Source organism: Stigmatopora argus, chromosome 21, assembly GCF_051989625.1.
Source record: "Stigmatopora argus isolate UIUO_Sarg chromosome 21, RoL_Sarg_1.0, whole genome shotgun sequence".
NCBI classification, from domain to species: domain Eukaryota; kingdom Metazoa; phylum Chordata; class Actinopteri; order Syngnathiformes; family Syngnathidae; genus Stigmatopora; species Stigmatopora argus.
The window spans coordinates 8,439,973-8,464,550 of NC_135407.1; the positions used below are offsets into that span (position 1 = coordinate 8,439,973).

A 24,578-nucleotide genomic window follows, 5' to 3' on the forward strand; every position below is an offset into this window, starting at 1 on the left:
AAGAACTTTGGTATCCCAAAACATGGTAGTATATCATTAGTTGGATTATATGGAGGTGGTGCGGTGCATGAGTGGTTAGCATGTCGACCTCACAGTTCTTGGGTCGATGGTTTGACCCCAGGTGGTACCCTACAATGTGGAGTTTTCATGTTTTTTCTGGGCTTGTATAGGTTTTCTCAGGGTACCTCGGTTTCCTCCCACATCCCAAAAACATGTATAGTAGGTTGGTAGAACATTCCAAATTGCCCGTAGGTAATAGTGTGAGCATAAAAGGTTGTCCGTCTCCTCGTTAACTGTGATTGGCTGGCCACCAATTCAGGGTGCCCTCAGGCACCAGGCAGGGGACACCCTGAATTGGTGGCCAGCCAATCGCAGTTAACGAGGAGATGGACATCCATTTATCCATTTATATATATGTATATATGTATGTGTGTATATATGTGTGTACATACACATGTATATATGTATACACATATATATATATACATGTGTATATATATATGTATACACTATGTATACACACATATATATATATATATACATACACATACACATGTATACACATATATATCTATATACATATATATGTATATATATGTGTGTATATATACATATGTATATATATATATATATATATATATATATATATATATATATATATATATATATATATATATATATATATATATATATATATGTATGGATAAATGGTTCTCCTCATTAACTGTGATTGGCTGGCCAGCAAAATATATATATACATATTTTTTTTATGAGGGAGTTACGAGAGAGTGTGTACAGCAAAGACAGAGCCTGGTGGTCATACCTTTCCCAGAACCAGACCAGGTTGGAAAATACACCAGAAACAGCTAATGAGTACCAAGCAACTACCTCTGGTACTCATTTGAGAATCAAACCAAAAATTGTAAATGCAACGATGATAACACGGACAGCCTAAGAAACAAATGATGTATCTTGTTTATTGGATAATATAGCCACTAACTGGAAAGAACCCAAAGTAGAGACCAGTGCTCATTGTCATAGAGTTTATCCAAACAGTCCTGCAGTGCACCTGATGCCCTATATAGGACCTGACAACTCCCCTGTCATCACATTCGTATTACTAGTCTGGAAACTGGAGACAACACAGACTGGTGACAAGGTTGCCTGTAGGAGGTAGAGGTGAACAACAGGATATTTCGCTGTGGTTGTGCCAGAGATGACACCAACAGAAAGAACTGCTGACATTTTAATCTCCACTCACAGATGTTAAGAGGCAGTTTAGATAGTAAAATGCGTTATGTTTCTGGAAGGAAAAATTGCTGTATGGATTGATGAAAAAGAAAAATCAAGGAAAGTGAAAAGAGGATATGACAAGGGGGTGGTCCAAATGAATGAAATTATTTGGGCATTAATGAGGAAGCATGATATAATTTGGTAAAACAACAAAATTTCGAAACATTGCAGGGCTGTAGTAGAGTTTCTCAACTATTTTCTCATGTCCCAGCCAAGCATATTTAAAAATAAATGAAAATATTTGGGACGTCCCACTCCCTGCAGCTACTACAAATCCTATCAATTTCCTTCAAAAATAGTTATCAGTATGCAAGCTTGTTAGCAACATTTGGCATGTTTTCGATGAAAAGATAAATGAATAAAATGAACGTTATCGGAGTGCAATGCCTAAACGTCATGCCTCAAATTACTTGGTAACCTGCAGGGCGCTGCAAATATTTTTAGTTACAGTAATTACACCAGTCTGTCCCCAAATACTACCATATCTCAGTGAATTCAAGCTCTATATTTGCTCGCTTTGTCTCATCTGTCTCTCTCCGATTTTCTTTTCATCCATGTAAAATATATACATTTTTCATTTTGTCTCTCGAGGTTATATTCCTTGCACTTCATGTATTACGCTCGACATGTTGCGTGTGTGTGCTCGGTGCATTTAACATTAGATAGATTTCATAACTTTATTCATCCCATATTTGGGAAATTTCATTCTCACAGTAGCAAGAGGGCGAGAATACAGACACAGGAAAAGACATTTTAGACATAAATAAATAGGTAATAAATAAGTTCATAAATAAGCGTGTTACACATAGAGCTAATATTCTCGGTACTCGGCCGTTTAGTCGCCGGACTTTTGGTCGCCGGGCGTTTGGTCGCCCGGAAGGTTATTGATAATTACCATTTAAAATTGTTGCTCAAATTCCCTAAATACAACCTGCAAATTATTATTTAGTCATACTTAATGCCTTATGCCTTATTATTAGGCTAAAGAAAAGCTCCAAATTTCCCGTAGTTTCATTGTGTTTTATTGGAGAACTTGTTAAGACCCTGACTGACGTCCCTTCCTAAGGGGACAACTCATGTACATACAAACTCTTATACACTCACACGTCCGCTCAGTGAAACTGCTCAGGGCCATTGTTGGCTTTTATTGATGCGTAGACCGTGTTGTTTTACCTTGTTTTGTCGCCGGACTTTTGGTCGCCGGACTTTTTGTCGCCGGACGTTTGGTCGCCGGTTGTTTGGGTCCAGGCGACCAAACGTCTGCGACCAAACGTCCGGCGACCAAACGTCCGGCGACCAAACGTCCGGCGACCAAACGTCCGGCGACCAAACGTCCGGCGACCAAACGTCCGGCGACCAAACGTCCGGCGACCAAACGTCCGGCGACCAAACGTCCGGCAACCAAACGTCCGGCAACCAAACGTCCGGTCACGTTACTCTCTGCGTACACTCTGTGACATTGAGAGTGTCACTGTCATCACTTGTCATTAACTATGTCCACCTAATGTTTCACATATGTATTTCAGCTATTGAGAAGGTTGCTCTGTGAATCAATCTGTAATCGGATGGTTTTAAATTAACGAGATAAAAGTGCTATGCAGGAAAACAAGAGACTATTTTAACGTGGAATAGTTCAGTACAAAGTTAGTTAGTTTTAGTAATTATGAGTCTTAATATTTTATTTTTAAGTACTGACTGACAATATTCTATAATTAAATTACTCTGTAAAAACTTGATAGTGGGACTTTAAATACAGGCCCATGTCTAATTACTGGGTTAGGCAGAAAAGGAAGGATATTAGGTGGATGAATGGAAAGATGTTTTGACTCGTGAACATTTTTCCAAGGCGAGGAAAGCCAGAGCTTTTAAACTTTCATTACTTTACTTCTTGAATTTGCAAAGACCTGAGCACATAACTTCTTTTAGGGCACTTAAGCAAAAAGCTTTAGTAAAAGGAAACTTAATTTAGTTCAGTGAGATGTTTGGTTAAAGGTGTCTGCAGGTTCTTCCCAAGAATTTATTTAAGTTAAGGATCTCTGAGAAGCCATTTGGACAGCTTTATCCGTTTTTATTGCAAGGACGTGTTGGAGAGCACAGGGATAAGGAAGAAAAAAGAAGACATTGTTTTATTGGAATTCAGATGTTCTCTGACGCCGCTTGAGGGTATCTCTAATTGGATCAACAACTGTCTGATTCCCATCAGCCAGCTTGACCTGTCTGCCCACATTGGGGAGGCAAGTATTTATGGGAAAGAGATGGTAAGGAAAGGTAGGGCATAGAGACAAAAACAGGAAGACAATCGGCGAAGAAACTAGAAACGACAGATTTCTGGAATTATCTCTTAATTAGGCAACGACTTAATGTTAGGGTGGACACAGTGCCATCTTAAATGAAGAATAATTGTAGCACCATCCACTTAAGTAGGGTAACAATCCGTAAAATGACAGTCAACTTGCTCAGTGACTTTAGTGCCTTTTTGTAAAAATGCATACTACAGCAACTAAGTTTTTCTAGCAAACAGGTTGTGCTCAATACTTTGATGAGTCTGTTAGCACAATGCAATTGCATGTTTACCAGAAGTTAGATGATCTCTTTACTCCAAATTTTGAAGTGTTCTGAAAGGATCTTCCTATTCCCAGTGACGTGACGTGCTACTGTAGACATGTCTTGCCTTGTTTTGTAGCCCAATTAATAATGCTCCAAAGCCAGATTAATAAATTGCAAACATCAAGCATGCAAAATTACAGTCATTGAAAGTCAAATTACTGGGCGGACAGTATTGTTTTCCTCATCAGATGGCAATCACACACCAAATTGCTCCATAAGTATTATGAAATGATTATTTAATCATCTAATATCGTGGCAATATTTTCTACATTTTTAGTACATTGCCACAATTAACACTGAAAAGGAAAAATAAGAGTGACTGTGCAGTTCAGAATGCATTTATTTGTACTAACACAGCAGCTGCTTTCCCATTTGCAGGATACCAAACATTGAGCAGCTTTGGGATGACAAATATGCAATTGTTTCCAGTTACTTGAAGAAAAACAATGTGCCAGATTTATGTTTAAAAGGACAGGATAGATATCTCCATTGTTCAGTATATATTTTTTTGTATTTTATGAATTGTTTAAATAAAAAATCAAGGGTGTGTACAATATATACCATAGGTTCGGTGAAATGAAGAACATTTATCACATTGTATAGCTGTTTATCAATAGAATGATGTTGGGAAAATTCTTAAGTTCAATACTGCGTATTTATTGCTTGCTGATACAAAAACTGCATTTGCAATGATCAAATTCTCACGACTCAGCAAAAATCACTATAGCTTTGCAAGTTTGTGTCCCAAGATGATCAAGGAAACAACTGTGAATAAAACATATCTTACCAAATAGCAAGGCCTTAATGACAACAAATATTGAATTGGGTTATAGAAAAGATGAGTAAAGAAAGTATTTTTTATAGTCTTTTGGTCACATTACCAGTTCACAACACTCTTGCCTGTTGGCCACATGGGCGTATTCATGCTTTAACAGTCTTTATGAGAGGTGGATTTTTTTTCTGCAGACATGTTATAATAAGTCTAGCAATATATAAAATAAGTGCCAGTGTTTACCACATTACGGAAGACCTTTACCTATGATTTTCACCAATAAACACATTGAAGCGGAGCTACTTTTGTTCTAGTATAAAGGATTAAGAAGGGAGACAACCCTACTTGGTGAAGGCAAAAAAGACAACCCTGAGGCCTAGAGGTGTTTCCCAGATGTTTCTGTGGTATAATGACTTTCAATTAGAAGCATTTCACAAGCATCAAAAGCTTTTATTGAGAATTACATGCAATAGGTCAATATTTTCAGTGTTGACACTTCTTTTTCAAGACCTACAATTCTCCCTGGCCTACTGTGGATCAACTTCTGAACCAAATCCTGACTGATGGCCGTCCATTCTTGGATAATTAATGCTTGCTTTTTGATTGTCCACGTGCCTCTTGAGGATTGACCACAAGTTCTCAATGGGATTAAGATCTGCAGCTTTTGATACTTGTGAAATGCTTCAAATTGAAAGTCATAATACCATAGAAACATGTAGAAAACACCTCAACCTCTTGAAGGAACAGACTTTTGAAAATGTAATATTTGTCATTCTCAAAACTTTTGGCCATGACTGTATACTGCTCACAAGGGCCACACTGCCCTTGCATCCTACACTATGGAAATTAAAAGAGTCCACAAGAGGTCTTGCTGACAGCGAGGAAACATGGCCTAGTGACATGGCACAATCAACTAAATGTGGCAGTGAGAGGAGAACATGGTGACAATCGGGTGGAAGATTACATTAAATCGGTGAGTAGGCAATACATTGGAGAGGCTGAATGCTACTTACGTTGAACACTCTAAATTGTACATAATGTAACAGTGGAGGTGTGAGTAGTTGTTTCGCATAAAGCATGTTCCCAGCAATTGTTTAGTACCCTGCTTCCTCACTCAAAAAAAACAAAACAAAAACAGCAAGATTAGGATTTGACTCACCGCAAAACCAGCGATGTATTATGACAGACCATCAGAATGAGAATTGTCCTTATTTCGCTGTATTGACATTGATCTGTCACTGCTCCAATATTCCTATAGAGGGCCTCTATAGCACACTAGCCAGTTTTAACTGGCGATGATATTATGGAAGAGCCATGAACGTGGGTGGCAGAGGCCTGATCGATGAGCTGCTGTAACACTTGAAGAGTGATGTGATGTAGGTTACCGCTGACATGCTAATCCATCTCCCATAGTCTCTTTTTGTCTCACCCTCGATCTGACTGTCTAGTATCTATCCATCCATGTGGTTCTCAGTTCATGAAAATTATTTTGAGGAAGATAGTGTGTTAATGCTTGTATTTGTAGTTTTGAATACTTAAAAACTTCAATTCCATATTTTTGTATCAAAATGTATTTATTCATTTTCTGAAGCGCTTATCCTTGCGGGTGCTGGAGGGTTGAGGCATTCTTTGAATTGGTTGCCAGCCAATCATAGGGCACAATGAGATAAATAATATTCACATGCACTCTCATACTTAAGGACAATTTTAACCATCTATGATGCCTGTTTTGGGGATGTGGAGGAAAACATTTTTTTTTACAAAACATGCTAACTCCACAAGGAAGGTTAGAACTAGTGATATCTCGATCTGACGCTCAGTATCGGTATCAGTTATTTTTGGAGTATCGGACAGTATTGGATTTTGTCACAAGATCTGATCCAATCTAATAGTAGTGTGTTTTCAGTACCATTGAGAGTTTCGACTTCAGTAAATCAAACCATTAGGCAAACACGTCTGCTGGGTGGGGCAATTTTTCTTACTGTAGAAACTAATGATGATGGTAACAGAGAATGGTGTAAAATAGAGCATTTCTTATTAAAGGCAGCCTAGGTGGTACACACTTTAATACTCAGACTTTAAAATATATATTTTTTGCATTATTTTGACAGGATAAACATTCTTACCACAGAATCTCTGCATTTGTAGTGAATTTGTAAATGTTTACCAACTGACAAACAGCCATTTTTCTATCCAGAAAGTTTGACAAAGGAGCATTTAAAACAGTATGTGCCAATCATTTAATTTAGATGGAACTGAAACATGTAGTTTAAGGTTTTTGAGTTGTCAGGTCATGTTTTAAAAGGGGCCATAAGTTATTGCTGGAGTCACACATACACTGGACCATAACGCCCAACATGTTAGTTCCAGTAAAATCGGTCCCTTTACACAGCTGCCTAGTGTGGTAATTACATGAGCCACATTGTACTTGGCTCAGAATAGATATGAGACTAAAAGCACTATTTATGTAGTGGATTCAAAATAACAACCCAGCTAAGAAAACAACACATTTGGCATTTAGTTATATACTTAAACATGAATTAAGTGGGTCAAGTTGACTCAATCGGCCTTAAATTTTTAGTAAGCCAGAGGAAATAATTCGAATGCAAGTCACCATGATTATATTTCACCTTTTAAGATTTGTTGACAGTAAGACATAAAAGCAATCAAATATTGTACATGCAAAACATTATTTTAATTATTTTCCTTTTACTCCTATGACTAACCTTTGGAAAATCTTTCATAACTTTGATTCTGTATTGATTGAGTAAAAACTATTTGTATAAAATAAATAAATGATTTGCCAACTTAACTTAAACTTTTTCCCTTTAGCCTTTAGGTGCCTAACTGCAATATTGAATTCTCACTTTCTCATTTTTTTGTTCTTTCTGTTCTCAGACCATTTTAGCTGCGGTGGACAGTCTGTGCCTATGGGCTTTTCTTGTGTTGTTCCTGTCTGTGTCACTGCCTGTGTGGGCTGACGCTGAAACTAACCAAGTATTATAACATTGCCGACGCCTCCAGTGACCTAGGAGACCTCCCATCTACAGAGATGAATCATGCAGATTGTAATTCAGTCTAACTGCCCAAACACCCAAACCTAAAGCAAACATTTATCAGAATATTGATGGCATTAAATATTTCAGTTATATGCATATGAAAAGACTAATATGCATTAATATCTAAATATAATCTATAAATAAAAATAGGACATACTTTAAGTACTGTACTCAAAGTGAAAATAGTTCCTCCCCGCTTGATTAAAAAAAAGGTTATTGGAAGCTTTAGTCCAAGTCCTCTTCGTCAGATTGGAGATCCATTGGCTCATCGATGCTATCTTTAAGGGGCGCCATATAGGCAACTGGAGGAGCTTCTTTCTGTGAGAGGTTTTTGGCGCACAAGGAACATGGCGACTGCCGTTTCTTTTCTAGTACAAATCTGCTTTTGCACAAGGACATGCCACTGTCAAGATGATTGCCAAATTCAATGGCTACGACCATGTTGTCATCTCCTGGACCTGTTGTTGCAAACTGCGTGCCATATTGAAGATCTCGTACAGATTTATTAACGTAAGACCACGTTATTCACCCTCAACTTCATCGTTGTCCGCATCCTTTTCTTCCCCACTCCCCGATGGGATCATTTCGACAAGATCCTCATTAGATCCTTTTGCCGTCCCTCATAATACTGGTTCTTTTTTTATTCCTAGTGGTTACCACTTGCTTAGGTTCCTTGGAAAAGGATAATGTTGCCGTTTTCCGAATGTTCACCTCTTCTTTCTTGGAATAACGCATGGTAGAGTCATTTATGCCGCAATGGCGTGCTACGCCTTCAGCATATCTAGCAACATCACTTTTTCGGTCACTGTCATCATGTCTTGTTTTTTTTTTCTTGGGCTCATTGGATTAGGAGGCATTTTCGACGGCGATTCAAAATCCAAAGGTGGGATAGGCTCGGCTTAGTCTTTTTCTACAGGTGATTGCGTGATTCAAAATTCAATCTGAACTAAACAGGAAAAGACAACACGTTGTCCTTTTTGGCCTTTTATATTACTCGGCGCATCATTCTTCTACGGTAAAATGACGCTTGTTCTTCAGCGCTGAGCCAGTGCCAGCCAATTCAGCGCCAAAGAAGTAGCGGAGCCCTGAATTCTGTCATTTTTCATCCTCGGTCTTCCGGGTGTGAGTTTCAGTGGGAATTTTTACATTTTTATGAACATTTTTGATTTGGATACTTAATATGAAAACGTGATGTATAGAAACCGCGAATGTTGAAGCCACGAAGTGGTGAAGGATGACAGTAGTTCTTATCTTACAATGATGGATGGTTGATGGAATGGATATGGATGCATTTAAAGACAAGCGTGTCGTGAAAGCTATATTTTGAGCAGCACTGCTTGACATTTAAAGACTTACGTAAATTCTCACCCAAGGTGCATTTCAAACAGCTCTCTATTGTTGGCCAAAGAGGAAATCACATGAAAAATTGGATTTTAGAGGCTAAATTTAAATGGTAGCGTGCTGCCCATTTATTATCACCATGAGTCCAGGGATTTGAAATGACTTTTCACTTAACCTTAACCTTTAGGCAACCACTGCCTGTAAATTGATTATGGCAGCTCAACAGTGGCATTAAATATGCTTAAAAATGAATGCAAGAAGCAGAAGCATGTTATATTCAAAAGGAGTAGTGCTCCCTAGTGGGCTAACTAGGTTTCCTTTCATTGAATGATCAGTAAGAAAAATACAGACAGGGAGGAAAATCAAATTATGGCACGATAAATGAATTCCCCCCCAAAAAGATCCTTTAGTACTTTATCCAAATAGGATCAATACACCACAGCCTGACTATAGTGTGGGATGAGGGCACAATCATATTGTAGCACTACCATTCAGATCAATTATGTCACTGTTGATTGACGATCAATGCTGGTGTTGTTGATTAATGGTCAACGAACAAGGGCAGCTGAATTTTAAAATGAGAACCTGTGTGTGCACACAGGTGACCCCTTCACTAGTATAGCCGTAAAGGGATCAATAGAGTGGAGGCATTACTGATTGAGGATCAGGTGACTTTTTGACAGAAGAGAGCAGCTTCAGTATGTGTGAGAAGATTTGCTTGGCTGAAATGACAGTGTCCCAGCTGTCAGGAGTGTTGCAGAGTCTGTAATTAACGTTGAGTTGAAAGGAGTCATCCACTAGTTGACAGAAGCTGCAGGTGCAGCTCTCTTAGTTTTTTGTCGTTCCTAAAAGAACAGCTACACTTATACACAAGAGTGTGTGGGAAGACCTGCTTTATATTTGCTAAACGGTTGATTTTGTAAAAATAAAGGCAATCTCAATAGTTGGGAATGCAATCTTTGTGTTGATGTCAAACTGAGATACAAAACCCTCTCATTTTACATGATTTTGTTTTCAAATGAACTCTCAATTAAGGAACATTCATCCAAGATTTACATCATTAAGTTGTGCTAGGTGTGGTTTTGTACGTGCATTGCAACAAAATTTCCCGAATATGGGATGAATAAAAAATAAAGTTATCCAAAAACAGAAAAATTACAAAATTTTGATTGCTTTTACTTTGTTAATTGATCCTTTCAGATAAATAATGAGTGGGTAACAAAAGACTTGATGATCGCAGGCCTTACAAGTTGCGCTTTATAGCTTTTTTTTTCCCAAGATGGCACCGTCACGCGGAAGCCAGTGGCAGTAGCTCTGTCCACAATTATGTTTTTCGTGTTTTACAGCCCTTCTATCTTTTTTTAATTACATTTTAATATTTCTTAATACATTCCTTTTTACTTTACTTTGAAAATGGAAAAAATTGAAAAAATGATGTTGGAATGATGAGGATCATCATTTCCCTGATCCTCATAAAAATAAGGGTGTAAAGTCGTTTATGTACACTGGGGAAATGTCGATATGTAAGTAGTAAAAAGGAAGTAGTGTTGCTAAACTTTAACAGATAAACATGTATCGTCTTCAGCTACATTGACAGATTTTATAAACCTCAAATTTGAAGGCACAAAAAATCATATTACAGTGCCAACTACATACAATCCGATTTTAAAACACTATATTTACAGTTTTGGAAAGCTTGCCAAAAGAGCATTAAGGTCATTTTGTTTTCATTTTTTTTAACTGAGGTTTCTGGTTTCACTAAAATAGCACAAATAGTTTCAAAGCTGGAACTTTCTCAAAACAAATTTTGAGGGTGTACTATGTTGAATTAAATGACAAATTGTGTTTAGGGTTGAGATGATTGGCATTATTTGAATTGGAAAGAAGTCATGGCATTAATACAATTAAAAAGCATCCAATCTTTGTCCTCATTGACTCAGATAGAAGACATGCTGTGTGAACTTCAAACAGTGTATTAAAAATACCGCAGTCACAATTCATTCATTTTCAGGTATTCTCTTTGTTCTCAGACACACTTGACACAAAACTCACTTTATAAACCCACATTGTATGATATGTTGGGTGCGCTTGTCTCAGGCATTCATCACCAGATGACATTTCTATGTTCCCAAGTCAGCTTTAAGAAATACAATCATGAAGTTTTTGCAGTTGATGGCAAATACAACTCAAATAATACTACGTATGCTCACAGGCCATGAAATTAAGCACAGCTGTGTTAGAGCTGAATTACAATATAATTATTCATCTTTAAATAATAATCGGACATAGGCTTTGTCATTATCATTGACTCCACAAAAGCCTAATCGTCATCATACCCATCTCTGCGAAAAAACTAAACTATGTATACATGTAATAATAATGTTTAATAATGGAGATTAGATTTTCTGGTGCTGCACTGAATCATAGTAAGACACTTTTCTTATTTAGTAAATTAGGCAGCCAAAATAGAAACATGTCTCAGCAGGATATAATTCTCCCCATACTGCTGTGAATTGCAGCTACCATAATGAACACATGGTTAAATTAATTTCTCGCTGACAGCACAAATCTAAACTGAATAAGGGCAGGACATCTGATGCTGCATTTTTATTGGATCTAGTTCCTAGTCAGTAACCATCCAGCCATGCATTTTCTTCCACTTATCCTCATTATGGTCATGTGTGTGCTGGAGATTTTCGCAACTGATTCCAGGCAATGGACAGGGGCTATCCTTTCATGACAGTGACATTCATTCATTCATCTTCCATACCGCTTATCCTCATAAGGGTTGTGGAGGGTTCCGGAGCCTATCTCAGCCCGTGTGCAGTCGATTGGTCGCCCGGACCGCGACAGGGGGCGACCAAAAGACCGGCGACAAAACAAGGTAAAACAACACGGTCTACGCATCAATAAAAGCCAACAATGACCATGAGCAGTTTCACTCAGCCGACGTGTGAGTGTATAAGAGTTTGTATGTACATGCGTTGTCCCTTTAAGAAGCTACGTCAGTAAGGGTCTTAACAAGTTCTCCAAAAAAAAAAACACTAAAAGTCCAGGAAATTTGGAGCTTTTCTTTAGCCTAATAATTACTAGGGCATTAAGTATGACTAAATAGTAATTTGCAGTTTGTATTTAGGGAATTTGAGCAACGATTTAAATGGTAATTATCAATAACCTTCCGGGCGACCAAAAGACCGGCGTCCAAAAGACCGGCGACCAAAAGATCGGCGACCAAAAGACCGGCAACCAATCGACCGTGTACAATCTCAGCCAATTGTTATGTTAATTGCAATCTTAAGTGATCACACATCCAAGTAAAACTGACTATCTGGGCAACATTGAGCAAAATAAGAGCTTATTTAAAGTCTGCCTGACTTTCTCAGATGTAATGAAAGGCTCTGTTTTTCTCAGTTGGCATTAATGGATCACAATCAATATGGAAGAGCCATGTTCTCCATGTGTCCTGACCCCTGGGGAAACAGTGAGTACTAATGTGGGAGGAGAACATCGATATCTCGTAGCTTCCCAAGCCTTAGTGAGCTAAAACATACTGCTTCTACCTGCAAAGTTGAACACTTGCCTGTAAAAGACTCATCATTGTGGTATCAAGGACAGAGAAAGTAGGTTGAAGAGTCAATATGGATCATGAATGAACTATCTTGCGAAAAATAATAATAGAAGCTTAAGATACGGAAAAACAAGAAAGTGACACAAAAAGCACAGCGCACATTCCAGCCAAGCACAACCATCGAATCGGCCTATCATTCATCACCAACGGCAACCATCCCACCAGCGGCCACAGCGAACAACCTAATTGGAAGAGCTGATGAGGTCTGATGAGGCCGGTACTTATTGAATTCCCTGGCCTGTTATTTAGATAATGCTGAAGAGGAGCAGCCTCCCCTCATCTTTTCTATTCTTTGTCTCAGCAGGGGGCTGCTGGCTAAACCACAATTGTTTGTAATGGCTGTGAGAACAGAGAAGGTTTCTCCCTGTGAGCAAATATCTAACACTCCCTGTGGTTGATTTTACACAATTATGTGCCTATTTCCGGTTACCCAATCCCAAGAATCATTGGAATCCCTTTTATCCTGTTTTCCTCCCAATGTGGATAGACAATTGTTCATAAACTAGGCTCCAGCACCCTCGTAGTGGGGGATAAAGTGGTTCAGAAAATGAAATGAGACAAAACAAAATGCTACTTTCACTTTTTTCTAATAGTGGATCTTTGACACCCTCATAGATATTTGTGCTTATGCTTTATTTTCTAGACCACATGTGTCAAAGTGGCGGCCCGGGGGCCAAATCTGGCCCGCCGCATCATTTTGTGTGGCCCGGGAGAGTAAATAATGAGTGCTGACTTTCTCTTTTAGGATCAATTTAAAATGAAGACTATAGATGTATATTAAATTTCCTGATTTTCCCCTTTTAAATCAATAATTGTAATTTTTTAATCAATTTTTTATGTGTTTTTAGTTCAAAAATCATTTTGTAAAATCTAAAAATATATTTAATAAAAGCTAAAATAAACATTGTTTTAGATCTATAAAAAACTGAATATTCAGGGCTTTTAATCCAGTTCTTTTAATCCATTTATAAAAAAAAAAATCTAGATATTATATCTAAAATGGTCCGGCCCGCATGAAATCAAGTTGACATTAATGTGGCCGGCAAACCAACCTGAGTTTGACACCCTTGTTCTAGACTACAAGTCACTTTTCTTTCTTGTTTTTAAAATGTTTTTTTAATATTGTTTGGCTAGACTCCACTGCTGCTGATTAGGTTAACGGACAGCTTAGGAGGATCTAGGCAAGGAAGATGATCTTTAAAACCTCCACACTACTGAGGGACTGTGTGGTAACCTCAGTCTCAGTCTGCAGAAGGTTCCCACTTTGTGGACTTCCTGTCGTTAGCTCCAGTTTCTTACCTAGTTCTACAATGTCTTGTGTGTCTTGTGTCTGTCTTGCTACTGCAACCAAGAAATTTCCCGAATACAGGATGAACTAAAGTTCTAACCTAACCTAATCTAGACCGCCGACCTACTTCACACGACATTTTTTTTCTCCCCACACTTGACAGCAGCAAAAGAAGGGGCCTATAGGTGTGCCTTCTACTTCCAGAGTTTTTGGAAGTGATACTGAAGATGAAGACTTTAATGGATTAGATAGTGATTCACGGGAAGATCGCGAGTTTGGTAAAAAAAAAGGTATGATTTTAAGTTATAGCTATCTGAATAACCCTATTGTTATTACTATGATGTCTGATAAAATAACCATATTTCTCAAACTGTGTTTCACTTATTTAGCTTTTTTTTGGGCTATATTGTAATTTATTTTTAAATGCCACAATAGCAAAGGATGATTATTGGCATTTTTTGCTTTAATGAATGTGAATTGGATGTCAAAAGGTTACATTCAAATTTCATTTTGGAGACTAAACAAGAGGAACCAGGAAATGTAGAAGAACAGATGGCTGAATAGCAGGACTACAAACAAACTTTTAATTGACTTCCTAAGACTGGGAAGAGAGGAGAGAGTGTGACATCATGTTGGAGGGGGTGGGGGGTTGCCCACAAATGTAGCTGACCATGGGATAGCACAGCAAAAAAGTGGTCAAAATAATATTTTTTTCCCCTGCTGATTAATACCTTGTCATCTACTTTAAAAATTGTTTGGGTTGAAAAAAATTCACCATCTGCATGTGCTGCTTGCACATCAAGTTCCTGCTATCATCCATCTCATTATGTACAAGTAATTTGATTCCTTTTCATTAATTTATTCCTTTTCTGAACAGCTTATGCTCACAAAGGTCGCGGGGAGTGCTACAGCCTATCCCTGCTAACTACAATGTGTTTATATATACATTTTTCATGTCTAGTCAAAAGTAAACTAGAGGTTTCAAAGACATTTCATCAATTTTATGTTCATATGTCACAATCTAAAATGATAAGGGAATTTTATTATGGAAGCAAATTTGTGTCAAAAAAGATTCAAATAAAACCTTGCAAGTAGATACCAAAAATTAAGACTTTAAGTGATCTAATGCAACTCAAGTAAACAAAGTCATTTGAAAATGTGTTGAGTTTTACTTTTCAGATGTTGTCTGTTTGCTTGAGTTTCATTATTTTCCAAAAAGTCTTATTTTTTTGGCTGTGTGATACCAAGGGTTTTGTTTGGATCATTTTTGACCCAAATTTGTTTTGATATTTTATTAGATAATGATGACATTATGAAATTGTCCATATCCTGTTTACATACCAAATATGTCTCTGTAACATTAGACCAGTGACATGAACTGAACTTTTTGGACGATAGTTTTACATCAATTTTACTTATGTGAAAGTAGCTCTCTTTGAAGTTGATGTACGATAAACTTGAAAGATCACTAGGTTAAGTGCGTATACAATTTACATAGTTATCAGTTTTTTTTTCTCCAAATTATGTAGCGAGGTAAACTGATAGAAACATGTTTTTTTTTTGTACGGTAACGCGCTCGTAACATAACATAAACAAATTTAAATGAACTTGGATTATGTGCAGACACACTCAATAATAAATGTAATCTAACCTTACACTAAACTTAATTCTAATTTAGTTTTAAATTTTGATACCTTTCTTCTCCCAGGTCTATTTGCCCCGCCTCCACCCTGACTTTTAGATGCAACCTATCGAGCGTTGTTTGCTTTTGTATTCCCTTCAAAATATTCCGAAAATGATAAAAACAAATGTCCTCACAATAGGATAACGCACGACCACTTGCCAATGAGAAGTAGTCTCGTATTAGCGATCGCTCTGCCAACGGGAGCTAACGGGCAAACAGGGAAAAAACCACTGAAAAAATGCAACGCTCCGCCCAGTGCTCGTAGAGACATTACACTAGAGAGTTGCGACCACAGAGACATAACACGAGGGAGTTGTGGGGAGAAAGACAGTCCCCATGATGTTCTTATGAGCAGCCTCTCGCGTCCGCTGTCTGCTCGTATATCAAAATTTGACTTGTAGCTCAAGATAAATATTTGCTCCAAATTTTACTCGTATCACAAATTGCTCGTATGTCGGGGCACTCGTATGTCGAGGTACCACTGTAGTTGAATAACAAACAATAAGTAATTAAACTCCAAGAAAACAGAGACCCTCATCATTTCACCTGGCATTGGTATTGCTCGATTCCGACAGCTAAGCATCTCCGCCAAAACGAGTTTACGTCTTTTGGGAATTGTTTTTGATAGGGGGATATCTCTAGAACAACACTGAAAATGGTGAATCAGAAACAACTTTTTGATACAACGTACATTTCCAAGCTAAGACATTTTGTCAGGGCGTTTCTTACTTTGAGACGAACTATTATAAAGTTTGTTTTCCTGCTTACACATGAGTTGACTTGTTCAAAACATGACCACATCTCTTGCTAAGAGGCTTCATACATTCAATTTGTCAATAAACTGTATTTTCCATTAAGAACAAGATTTTTTTGTGTGACTTTCTGACATGGATGTTACAAACATTTTTGAAGTGGACACGTACTGTGGCAGAGCGTATCTGATGTAGAATGGTTGGATACTTAGGAGGCAGCAGCATTTAAAAGCTTACATGAAAAAAGCTACAACGTGATGCTCACCAGGGGCACCGTGAATCAATAGTAGCTCGACTTGGAAATCTTCTGTATAATCCTTGATCTCCAAGGCCATTTGCTTTGCAGCATGAAATTGGATACACCCTGACTACATGGCTCCGCGGCCCCCTCCTTCACAAAGCGGGCAGCTCACTCTACAAATAAGACATCCTGAAAAATTGATCTGGATGAATCGGTGGCTAGATCATGTCTGGGCCTAAAACGATATGACTGGCTCGATGGAAGTCTTAAATCTGTTTGTGTATCCATAACAGGATCAGGACAGGCTCTGCTGAAGGGGGAAACATATTGGCTATATTTTCAAAACTGCATGTTTGGGTAATAAAAGACAATGAAAAGGAATGATGGCAAGAGGAAGGATGAATAATCAATGACTACACGTTTCAATTTAATGTTAACTCAACTATCAACTGTGAAACATTTTTCAACTTTTACCAATAGAAAATACTATGTTCCTTATGAAAAAAAGATGCTATGAAAAATAAACATTTCATTTTGTTTACTTGAGTTGCATTAGATCACTTAAACAACTTTTTGGGGGCAAATGTTCAATTCCTTCTTCCATAATTTTATGCAATTAATATATTTTATTTATTTTATATGTATATGTATATATATATGGGTGGCCTGGCAACTTGACTGGTAGCACGCCGGCCTCACGTCTCTGGGGTCCTGGGTTCAAATCCAGGTCGGTCCACCTGTGTGGAGTTCGCATGTTCTCTCTGGGCCTGCGTGGGTTTTCTCCGGGTACTCCGGTTTCCTCTCACATTCCAAAGACATGCATGGTAGCCTGATTACTTTAAGTTATGGGTCTAAGTGTGAAGTATTGTCCACCTGCTTGTGCCCTGCGATTGGCTGGCGACCGATTCAGGGTTTCCCTTACCTGTTGCGTGTAGTTAGCCGGGAAAGGCACCAGCACCCACCCTTGTGAGTAATTATGGTAAACATACAATAGGGACTAAAAATTGGTGAAAAAAATCCAAAAATGTTCAGGCTGTGGCCAATGTTCCCTGTAGTTTTTTGTTTGTCTGGGCAGAAAGACAACCTCCCTGAGCACACTGAGTACCGGTGTGAGCAACATCATCATTGCTCGCTATGGGCACACACCAGTATCATACCTGCCATAAGCAAGTGTATGTCTACTACACATAAATGATTTAGTAATAATAAAATGTAATGATTAATATCTATGAATGGGCGGCCCGGCGGATGAGTGGTTTGCGCGTCGGCCTCACATCTTAAAAAACAAAACAAAAAAAATTGGGGATTTTATTTTGTGCGCTCCATATGGTTTGCTGTGCGCAGAGAAGACGAGAGTAGTGCGCAATTGCGCACGCGCGCAGCTTAGAGGGAACATTGGCTGTGGCTCTTGCTTACATAAAACATAACATGATAATAAAATGAAATTTGCAAGGTAGTTTGTGCTTAGTAGCTACAAATACAAGGAGAAACACTAAGTTTAGATGCAAGTATTCTATCAATTCCTGTTTGTTGTTCCAACTTATAATTATATATTGAGTATTGGTATTCCTTTCTCTGACGAATTTAGGCTCATGGTTTTTCTCCCTTAACTTTTGCTTGATTGGGGACAGGTAGTTGTAGTCAGATGTAGTGCAGCACAGCAATGTAGGTCTCTTGATAGGGTAGATTCATACTTCATACCTGGCGCACAGCAAACAGGGAACAGAGTGCTGGCAATTACCAGACTTCTCTTTCTGTATATATTGCAAACCCAGCCAGCTATACTCTGCTGTACTTCACTCTGAAGGCTGTCTTAGGGCCAAACCGGAGGTAATGAAAGCAACACACTTCTAATAGACTATTGATGTGTATAGGAGCCTGTGTATGTGTGTGTGCACGTGTTTGGGGGGGTTATGGGATTTTTTTTTTTCTGCTGTTGGGATTTCTCATTTTTTCGTGCTTTTTGCAATGCCATCTACATTGGGGATGAGGAACTTTGATGATCACAAGAGCCGCATATGTTTTATCCACTACCCTGAACAGAGTAAAGGAAGGGGAAATAATGCATCTATATCCATTAAGTCTTATATATCTAGTAATGAGCATGCACAATAATGATCTTCCAAAACGAGCCATCTACTCACAAGATTAATTATCTTATAACTATAGTATTAGATTAGCAGCACAGTCAAATTTCATTTAAAAAGCATCTACTACAAGTGGTTGAGTTCTTTTGTGTTAGATTCGATGCATGCAGATTCTGTATTTAGACCCAATTGCAGGGAAGCAGGCGGACAGGGGGATGCGGCCTGTTTAGATCTCTGTGGCGGTGATCTCCTCAAAGAATTAAAAATTTAAAAAAAGAGACTTGAAATTTTTGAGTGGGCTGAGTGGGATGGAAGCAAGGACCAAGGTGAACTTTAATTACGAAAAGTTGTTCACAAAAAACAAAACCTTAACTACAAAAACCGGGGAAAGTAACAAATAAGTCCTTTACCATGATATATTACCTTTAGTGCAAGATAAAATGCAAGATAAAACACAAGATAAAACCAGAGCTTTGCTGAAAAACAAACAAAAAAAGATAAAAATTGACACATGAAGTGTCATTTCCATCCTTTAGTTTGCGGGACCTCCTACACTGATTCTTTGTTTCGCACACATACGTGTGCCCCCTTCCCTGCCAGCAGATTGTTGGATGAATGACAGGCTGTTCATTCCTGGAGGTCTAGTGATGTGGCAGAAATAACTTGGCTGACCAAAGTGACCTCTGCTTGTTCCCACACTGCTTGAGTCCTCTTCTAATGGAGGTTTGCATTCTATTTTGGGGTTGAAGCAGCTTGATTTATCTCACTGCCCTCTGCGTCCCGGGACAGTGACATTGATGTGTTAAAGTGCAAGTGATAGCTGCTTTTTTTTCTTTAATAAAAAGTAGTGACGCACGAGCAGGATGCAATCGGTTTTGAGGTCCAAATAGTTTTACAACAGCCGTTATAGCTATATATCAAAAAAAGTGTTTTTGTCTGTGAGTTGTTATAAAACAAACAAATCTCTTCCTGTTGGTGCTTGTATAACGGGCTCCCAATACAACTTAAGTTTGAATTTAAACCTGATTTGTACGTATATTAAGTCAAACCTGACAAGTCTAATTGGCTTATTATTTAAGTACCACGAGGGCTGTCACCAATAAGTGCCTATGTCAATAATTTCTATTTACAAAAAATTAAAGATCCCTCAAAGTAGAGTGGTACTTCGACATACGAGTGCCCTGACACACGAGCAATTTGAGATACGAGTCAAATTTCAGGCAAATATTTATCTTGAGACAAATTTTGATATACGACTATACAGTGGACGCGAGAGGCTGCTCATAAGAATATCATGGGCACTGTCTCTCTCCCCGCAACTCCCTCGTGTAATGTCTCTACGAGCACTGGGCGGAGCGTTGCCTTTTTTCAGTGTTTTTTCACGTTAGTCAGTGCGAATGGCGGAGATACTACTTCTCATTGGCAAGTGGTCGTGCGTTATCCTATTGTGAGTACATTTGTGTGGATCATTTTCGGAATAAATTTGATTTTGAAGGGAATACAAAAGCAAACAACCCTCGATAGGTTGAATCTGAAAGTCAGGGTGGAGGCAGGGCAAATAGAGCCAACCCGGGAGAAGAAAGGTATCAAAATGTCAAACAAAATTAGAATTAAGTTTAGTGTTAGATTAAACTTATTTTTGAGTGTGTCTGCATCGTAATCCAAGTTCATTTAAATATGTTTATGTTATGTTACGAGCGCGTTGCCGTGCAAAAAGATACCCCCTCGTATCTCGAGGTACCACTGTATACTGTTTATTGTCTTTACTTCCCTTGATTACCATTGTAAACACGAACCAGGTTCTTATACTACCCAGGACCATCTCCTCCTGATTCACATTCCTTTAACAATCCTTATACACCGCTAAATTTACAAGAAAATGTATTATTAATAAGATTGATTATGAATTCATGAACATTTTAAACTCAGTGACCTTGTTGCACTAGACTTGACCTTATAACTGCATCCCTTAAAATGATAACATCTTAAAAACTGACTAAAAGTAAGACAAGAAAATGTAAGTTCTTCAAAAATAAATCAAGCCTTGGGTGTTGCTAGCGTTAAAATCGAAGGTCTTAACTACTACTCTATTCAAAGAAAGGCTTTAGGCCAAAACAATTGTTTAATTCTTTGTCAATATGTACATGAAACCTTTGTATTAGTATCAGTTTGTAAATGTTCTACCCTCCCTACAGCACAAGTTATAAGTTTTAATACTAGAAATCTTTGGGAACTTTAGCAAGTATCCCGGCAAAACATTGTCATTCATCAGATGGCGTGGTAAGAAGCATAGAAGACATTTTGATGGTAGAACTTGTGCCTCGACAGACATTCTGAAGATAGATTAAAATCTTGTTTTTAAGTCACTTTCCTTCTTTGTGGGATAGCTTTGAGAATGCCCTTTGCTGAGCCAGCATAACTGGTATACTGCACAAAATGAGGTTAAAAAACTGTAATGTCAACTGTGAGCCTAGGCTGCTTTTCTTTCTCTTGTAAAAAAAAGAAAAAGAAAAATCTATACACAATGTGGATGATGAACAGCATGTCTTTTAAATTGAGATTTAATTCTTAGATGGTATACGTAGTGCTTATAATCAATGTTCCCTCTAATTTTTTGTTTGTCTGGGCAGAAACACAACCTCCCTGAGCACACTGAGTACCGGTGTGAGCAACATCATCATTGCTCGCTATGGGCACACACCAGTATCACACCTGCCATAAGCAGGTCCATGTCTACTACACATAAATAATTTAGTAATAATAAAATGTAATGATTAATCTCTATGAATGGGCGGCCCGGCGGATGAGTGGTTCGCGTGTCGGCCTCACAGCTTAAAAAAAAAATGGGGATTTTATTTTCTGCGCTCCATATGGTTTGCTGTGCGCAGAGAAGACAAGAGTAGTGCGCAGCTTAGAGGGAACATTGCTTATAATATATAATGCTGTGGGAAAAAAGGAAAAAGTATTTTAAATAGATTTATGATAGCAGTTATAGTATTATTTTTTAAATATATAAGTAGAAGTGGACCACTAAACTGAAATAAGAAGGGTTTATACTGGCAATGACAGTATTTCATTAGTGTTCAATTCAACAATTTGTAACAGCTTTTACCCTATAATTTAGGATTTATTAAAAATCAGATTAAATATTCATTCCAACTAATAACAATATTCCTAAAATACGATGATAATATCACGGATGTCTTTAAAGATGAAATAGGTATAAATGCAGGCGGCCTGGTGACACGAGTGATTAGCGCGTCGGCCTCACAGCTCTGGGGACCTGGGTTTGAATCCAGGTCACATCCACCTGTGTGGAGTTTGCATGTTCTTCCCGGGCCTTTGTGGGTTTCCTCCGGGTACTCCGGTTTCCTCCCACATTCCAAAAACACGCATGGTTGGCTGATTGGACACTCTAAATTGATCTTAGGTATGGGTGTGAGTGTGCATTGGTTGTCCGTCTCCTTGTGCCCTGCGATTGGCTAACCAATTAGGGTGTCCCATGCATGTTCCCTAAGGCAGCTGGGATAGGCTCCAGCACCCCCGCAACCCTAGTGAGAATAAAGCGGTTCAGAAAATGAAATGAAATGAATAAAGATAATTGGACCTTGACTGTTACTGCTAAGAAAAAATACTCAAATACTGACTTTTTTGCTCACTCACTTTACAACATTTGACATTCATTTCACTCTAAATTGCTCTTAGGTATGGGTGTGAGTGTACATTGGTTGTCCGTCTCCTGTGCCCTGTGATTGGCTGGCCACCGATTCAGGGTGTTGTCCCCCACCTCTAACCTGGTGACAGCTGGGATTGGCTCCAGCACCCCCCGTCAATGAGGATAATGCAGTTCAGAAAATGAGATGAGAGATGAGATAAATGCAGGTATGCTGAGAAAGAGCTGGTGATAAAAGCCAATAGCAGCAGGAAGAAAAGAGGGAGTGACAGATGAGAGGGAAAAAAGCTGGGACAACAAAAGGTGTGAATAGAAATGCTAGAGCAGGGTGAGAGGCAAAGAGATAAAGGGGATCAACACTGGACAGCTGGGCCAGCGGCATGCAGGTCAAACTCAGGAAGCAGCTGAAAAGTCAATGTCACGCTTTCATCTTGCCTACTACAGATGCATCGGCATAAACTTTCCTCAAATGTAACCTTGCGAAAGCATAGCTCGATCCAACTTTCTCCTCTGTTTCGCAACACCACCCATCACTTTTTCCCCCTCACTGCCCTTTCCCATCTGTTCACTCTGGCCTTCCTCTCAAGTCCTGTCACGTTTATTCATCTTAGTCTACACCAACACCATATTTCTCACTTACACTACCTTAATACGTATCTTTCAGTCATGCAATCTCTTTCATCCTGCCTATCCCTTCATTAGATATGGCTGAGCGGAGAGTGAAGCCCATCATATCAGCCAAACCCAACCAAAGCATTTCTACACTCCCAATTTGTAAAGTTTATATTACAATTCCAGGAATGTCAATGGTGAAAACGGAATATTTGAATGACATATTCTCACAGACCAGCCCAATTTGTCCTCTCTCTTCTTAGCTAATTCATGACGGATATCTTCCCGTGGCGAAACAAACAAAGCGTGACAAATCCAGATTATGGTCTGCAGCCAAGATAAGGTAATAATGAGAAAGTGCATCAAGGGAAATGATTGTTTTTCAGGAAGCTGTCTGACTTACTGGGATTGCCAATAATAACTTCCTTTGTCCCCCGACTGTAATGCTAAATCTAGGAAGTGGTTGAATCTGAAAGGAAATATTTTAGTATAATAATTTTACCCAGTGAAGAACACTGTGGTGTACGTGTTTAACCAGTGAGAATCAAACATTGTATTTAATTGGTAATGTGTCTTTCATATGAATGTGGATAAACCCCACTTTTATAGTCAGGAACAGCCTGAACAGCATTTTAAGGTTATTTCCCCAAAAAATAATTGGGTTAAAAAAAACTAAATTTGACTACGCCACTTCAAAAGCTTCATTTTGACTCTAAACTTTCTGGTATGTTTTGGATTCTCCTGGAGTCAAAAACCATTGGCCCAAGATTATCCTTCAATATTAGTAAAGAGCAGTATTAATAGCTTCATCAATCAAATAAAATAGGTCCTGAAAAGTAAAAACAAACCCAGAGTATCACATTAGAACTAAGATATCCTGAGTTACTTTGTGATTTTGTGTATCTATCGTTGATGTGCTCTTGGAGTAATTGTTTCAAAACTGTTCCATGTATTCTATTTTTCTGGATAATTATTTTCCCCATGGTTGATTGGAGTCTTTAAAGCTTTAGAAATTGCTTTATAGCTTTATAAACCAAATCAACATGAAAGTTACTCATGTTTTATCTGTTGTTGGATTTCTTGGAAACCTTATATTATACTGTAGCTTTTTGAAGTTTATGGGCAATATGATTTTCTAAGACAGTTATTTGGTCAGAGTAAATGAACTCAATTTTCCTAAAAGTGTGGGCTGTCACAGTTAATTTATGACATAATAAGGGGTTAAATTGTCTTATTTCCAACACATGGTCAGATAGATTAAAATTGCATTTTGCCCATAATGTAAAAAAATCACCTTTTTAGAATGTGTTTTAATAAATACTTGGGTATTCCTCATCTGGTATTTACATTGAGCATAAACATGTAAATAAAAATGGTCAGAATCATTGAAAATGAAATAAATGTTAAACAATTATTGTAAATTAAATGGAGATATTAGGAGTTTCCAAGAGCATGCAATACATGTCATTTTATAATTGTTGGAGATGATCCCATTACATTTTTAATCATCTTTTTTCACCATAATACATTGGTAAGGAGTT

The 24,578-nt window shown here is 38.1% G+C and overlaps 1 protein-coding gene across 3 annotated transcripts in view; it reads right to left on the bottom strand.

Annotated features, from left to right (window-relative positions):
- rbms3 (RNA binding motif, single stranded interacting protein) overlaps positions 1–24,578 on the bottom strand; it is a 248,683-nt gene that overhangs the window by 52,641 nt on the left and 171,464 nt on the right. The gene's annotated exons all lie outside the window — the stretch shown is intronic.